Here is a 5,965-nt window from a genome sequence, read left to right on the forward strand (position 1 = left end):
CACAAACGAAAGTGGCCGAACCAAGCGCCCGAGAGGCACTCGGACTGCTTCCTGCTCGACACTTCACAGCAAAACTCTTAATCGAGTATTTATTCAGGGTGTGTGTGTGTGTGTGTGTGTGTGTGTGTGTGTGTGTGTGTGTGTTTGATGGATTAGATTGAATATACAGCAACAAAGCCTAAGCTGGGTTACTGAGTTCTGCGGCCAACAACACAAACGGAAGGTTTGCAGAGACAGAGGTACTAACTAACGCTACAAAACAGGAGTGTTTACTGGGAAAATGCTTTCTACGTGATGCATGTATGGAACAAGTTCAGTCAGGACAGGGCTGCTTAAACCTACACGGTTGCACAAATCACACAACAGGTTATTAGCAAGAATATTATTGAAAGAGTTGATACATCATCATGCTTTATGTGGTAATATTTGGTGCTTTGAAAGTAAAGTATTTCTTTTTTCTCCATTTTTGTAAGGTTACCCTGAGGGTTCAGTTCCAGACTCTTATTTTGAAGGCCAAGTGGTACGACTTCCTTTATACCCCCCTCTCCCTCCCACCTCTGTCGAGTTCAACACTTGGCACAGACAGGACGGAGCTGTGATTGGAGAAGATGGGGAGGCAGAGGCGCACCCCAACAGCTGATCTGAGGTCAGTCTGTGGCGGGAACACTTGCGCCTTAGTACAGGAAACCGATCCCGAACCAGCAGTTGAGCCGGAAGTGCAGCACTGTAGCAATGACACACATTTTGAAATTAAAATAAATAAATGAACAAACCGATGAAGAAAGATAAACGAACAGATGAAATAAGTATTAAATAAAAACGAAACACAGCTGCTGCTGTAACATGGCATCATTTATTTTGGAGGATCATTTCTCAATTAAACATAAAAAAACAACCCCCACCATATTCATAGGAGTGACGACCCCCCCCGGTCCTCCCTCTGTGTCCTACTGACATGTTTTTCCTGTTCACGTTGGCGGAAGTGATGAGGGAACTATCTGCACGCCAGCTACTGCACGACCAAACAAACACATCATTACAGTGTAAATTCAGTGCTTGAAATATAGCTCATATGTTTGATATAAGGCTGCGAAATAGGAATAAATAAAAAATAAATAATAATAAAAGATTTTTAAAAATAAAATAAGCAAAGGGTTAAAAATGATGTCAGCTACGAGGATGACATCATGGGTTTGGATTCATCAACAGAGGCAATGTTTCCCTCTTTCTATGACATGATGGAGTGAGCAGATATATTTGGAAAAAATAATAATAAATGTGGAAATAACTGTATTGTAAACAGGTGTGAATAGAAAATATCCACTGATTGTAATAATGTCACTATAACAGTTGTTAATTATTGAGCGGGTCATAGAAGAGATCTCAGAACCGCTAATCAACATCTGCATGGCATAGGAAATGAGTCATGTTGTGCTGCTGTATAAAACTGCAGATACACATCACTAGAAATATGTTATTAGAAAAGTTCTGAGATAAACATAAATTACTCTCTGACAATCAATACAGATTCAGATCACACAGTTACACATCACCAGCATTAACTGACTCAATGAGATTACAGGTACAGTATGCATGAGTATTTCTAGAACAGGGGTCGGCAACCTTTCTGATGATGAGTGCATCTAAAATTTCCTCAGAGGTCAGTGTATGGGCAGAAATCTGTGCCATCAGAAACTGAATTTGAATAAGTTAAATTTGAATTTGAATTGCTCAGATTGAATCTGAATTGTAACTTGAATAAATGCTTTTGAAAACTGAATTTGAATTAGTCTAATTTGAAATTGAATTTATGGTTTGAAAATGATCATCACTAAATTGAAATTGAATTTTATATTTTGAAAATGAATTCATTTGCTTTGAAACTGCATTTTATCCTTTAAAAATTCAACTCTCGAATAATTTCAGTTTCACTTCTCACCATTCAATTTCAGTTCCAAAATTCAGTTTTTTGGAACTTACATCCGGTTCCGGTTCAAGCGCAGATTAATAGAACTACGTTTTACTATTTTTTTTTTTTTTTTTAATTAAACTTTATTTACAAACAACAGTATAACATACAAGGCACCATCATTAATCCGATTATGTTACATCCTCGGTTGAGCATTATAGCAAAAAAACAAACAAACAAACAAAACGAACAAAAACAAACAAAAAAACAACAACAATAAGCACAAAGCTAAAAGAGTTAGCACAAAAAGAAAGAACAGTCATTGAATGATTTGAACCAAAGGCAAAAAATAACGTGCAAAAAAAGGGCAGTCATGATTATAAAATAGGGAGGTTTTTTTTAACATAGGTTAAATTCTTTAAATAAAACAACAAGTTTATGGGCTTTCCTGTTATTCACAAGTTTCAGCGATTTAGCCCAGAGTCTAAAGTCATTCAGCCATCTGTTTATACATGGTTTAGCTTTAAAGTATCTGCATTTGTGAATAAAAATTTTTCCCATTAACAAAAACGTCCTAATCAACAGGTCAAAATCTGCATTCTCAGCAAGTATTCCAAATTTTATTACTGTCACCGTCAAATGTGGTAACTGAATTCTCCTGGACTGTAGCCAGCTCCACATGTCAGTCCAGAAGGAGTGCACTGATTCACAGTAGAAAAAGAAGTGATCCAGACTTTCAATATCATTTTCACAAAATGTGCAGGCGTTCACATCTAAGTTAAATTTCCGTCTTAAGAATTCATTGGTTGGATAAACCTCATTAATGATTTTAAAGTGAACCTCTTTTACTTTAGGGGAAAGAGGAAGTGAAATATACTTTTTTCTTATCGCCTTAACCTCCATGGTCTCAAATTCTTTTAACCGGATTAGGGCAAATTTCGTTTATCAAAATATTCCTGATCACTTTGTTTGTAAACCTGCTGTCGAACTACGTTTTACTAGCGGACCAAGGCTGTGTCCCAATTCAGGGTCTGCACGCTTGAAGTACGCGCACTACGCGTACTACGTACGGTGCGTACTATAAGTACGAGAAGTGCGGAAGTGAGAGGCTTGTGAAATGGGACGGTATACGCTTCGTCGCGCTGTTCAGGTTGCCTAGCCTAACCCCTAACCCCTAACCCTTACACTAACTATTCACTTTAGCTAAAGTTATTAAGTTAGCTAAAGAGTTGGGATGCTGTGTAAGACATAAATAAAGCTAAAACACAAAGGTTTGGACACCGTTTTGCATGTTTCCCTACTGTAGGGGTCTCTGCAAGCATACAGAGGGGGTACTCTGAGAGGGTACAAGATGACAACTCTGGAATTCTACTAGAAACAGTCGATCATATTTGTTTGTCAAAGCTGAATCCAGGGCAAACTACGCTAAATTAGCGTTTTGAGCTAACAGCTACAATAAGCATAAAAGTTACTGTACGGCTATCATTTGTTAACATGACGCTTGTTCTTATACATGTAATACATTTATTACCAACCTGAGAGTTTATCCGCTGCTCATTCGACATGACGAATGACTTCTGAAGTCTTAATTCAGCTCAAGACGCTGTAGATTCCCGTCAGTAACACTTTCGGTCCGCTAGTAAAACGTAGTTCTATTAATTATTAATTAATTATTAAAATGCAGTTTCAAAGCAAATCAATTCATTTTCAAAATATAAAATTCAATTTCAATTTAGTGATGATCATTTTCAAACCATAAATTCAATTTCAAATTAGACTAATTCAAATTCAGTTTTCAAAAGCATTTATTCAAGTTACAATTCAGATTCAATCTGAGCAATTCAAATTCAAATTTAACTTATTCAAATTCAGTTTCTGATGGCACAGATTTCTGCCCATATCAGTGTGCCATATGATGCATTAGCAATAAATGTAATAACGCTCTATATTAACAGTTATACACTAGATAGAACAACTTTATAGAATCATATTTGTTCGCAGATGTTGGCAGCTATCAGCGAACAGTTATCAGCTATTATGAAACAAAAAAAGACTTTTTATCCATAACAGCAAATGAACTGAACAACAGAAAATACAAATGCTATTTATGGTCTCCTCACAACAGTGATAAGAAAAATAAACTGGGCCAATATGGCATGTTTGTTAATACAGAGACACACATGTTAATGTGATCTCTGGTCTCCCACTCAGAGACACAGGTCTCCAAGTGTCCAGCATTCAGAGGCTACCTGAGGACTCATGTGAGAGAAAACCTGCTCACACAGATATTAGAGCCAAACACTGTCAATAAGGCCTCTGCAATGTTCTGAAGACAGTTAAACCTGTCAGGTGTCCAGCAGGTGAACATGCAGCTCCATGAACACACACAGCTGTGGATTCCAGCTGCTTCGATGTTGCATTAACTGGTATTAACTCAGCCAGTTAATGTGAGACAAATCCAGCTGCTCATTAAAGATTTCTGGTTTGATCAGAAAAGAAAACATTGGTCCAAACGCCTGAAAGTCCCAAAAAGCATTGTGAACTCTGTCTCGAGTCTACGGATGTATCCGTGTATCTCCGCGGTGCTGATGCTGTGCTGAGCGGACAGCTGCTGAAGCTTTTGAAGTGTCAGAATGTGGAAAGCTAACAACGTCCCTCTCACCAGTAGGCGAAGTTATTTTTAGCCAATTACAAGTTGAATCTGGTAGTTGGGTTGTTAGCTAAGATACCGTCATTAAGAAGCAGCACAACTAATGTGTCTCTGCGAGCTAATCTGCGATGTGCACCGCTGGCCCGGCCATTTATTTTTTAATGCACCTTCTCAGATTAATTCACTGCGTGTCGTGCCCAGGGCTGGACTGGGACGAAAAAACAGCCCGGACATTTTGACTGGAGACATAAAGCCTTTGAATGTAAACAGATGCTGTGGTGACAGTGATGTACAGTCTTGTTGGTATATGTGTGATTTCTATACATTTTACGTAGGATAAAAACTTTGGTTGTAAGATTCAGATAATTATTTAATAAAAGCGAGACATTTTAAATGAGAGTAAGAAAGAAAAGTATATCTTTGTGCCCCCCTCTCCCTGTTAATGCCCTACCTGCCCCCCTGGCAAAACTTTGCTAGACCCGCCCCTGCACAGTTACCAGCTGTCAGCTACTTAGAAAAGGATCCTGGTGTTATTTGTCTCTCAGAATCAGTTCATAACTTCCCTTCAACTCATTCATGTCACCTAAAAGGTAAACCTGTTCCTCCATCACCTGTTCAGCTCTGATGATTCAGTAAGGACATCTCCTGGTTTCATCTTCATGTTTCCCTCTCACCACATATCCAAACCGACATCATGACCAGCAGCTTTACAGCTGTGGCTCCAGCAAACATCAGCTGATACTAGAAATTAATATTAAATAAATTCTAACAACAGCTGATCAAGCTTAAACCTGCTGCTGTTGTTTAGCGCGACATCCGCTGGTTTCCTCTTTCTGGTACAAAGTGGGAGATAAATAAACAAGAGAGAAAAGCCGATCAGCTGATCATTGATCAGTTTCATGATTGAAGTAGAAACAGGAGAGAGAGGGGAGAGAATGAGAGGAGAAGAGGCAGCTGACAGCAAACACACAGAATAACTCCAGCTTTGTGTCTTTTCCATTCTAGCTGAAGGACAGGACAAACTGTGTTCCTTCGCAGCTCAACACGAAATGCGTAATAATTTCTCTGAATACGAGACGATTCAGCTTTTTATGGGACGGTTGGAAACTCTACTAACTAACCTTATGAATAAAGTTCACTATCAGTAACATCACAGCACCCACCCAGCTGTATAGAGACTCCGTCATGCTAGCTAGTACGCAGTACGAGTTATTGTAACTGACAGTAAAAAGTCAGCATAACGAGAATAAACTCCACCTAAACTTGGTTTATATCTGACCAGATAGACTGCAGGTCATAACTTCTTACCTGAAGTTCAGTTCACCTGACATTCGGACCAGCGGCCGCCTCGGGTCTCTGCTCCTTCTGCCTCACCTTTCTCTCATCCACCTGCTGGCCTCTGTGGA

This window comes from Perissodus microlepis, chromosome 6 (assembly GCF_051167445.1).
Source record: "Perissodus microlepis isolate ML-2025 ecotype Zambia chromosome 6, ASM5116744v1, whole genome shotgun sequence".
Classification (NCBI taxonomy): domain Eukaryota; kingdom Metazoa; phylum Chordata; class Actinopteri; order Cichliformes; family Cichlidae; genus Perissodus; species Perissodus microlepis.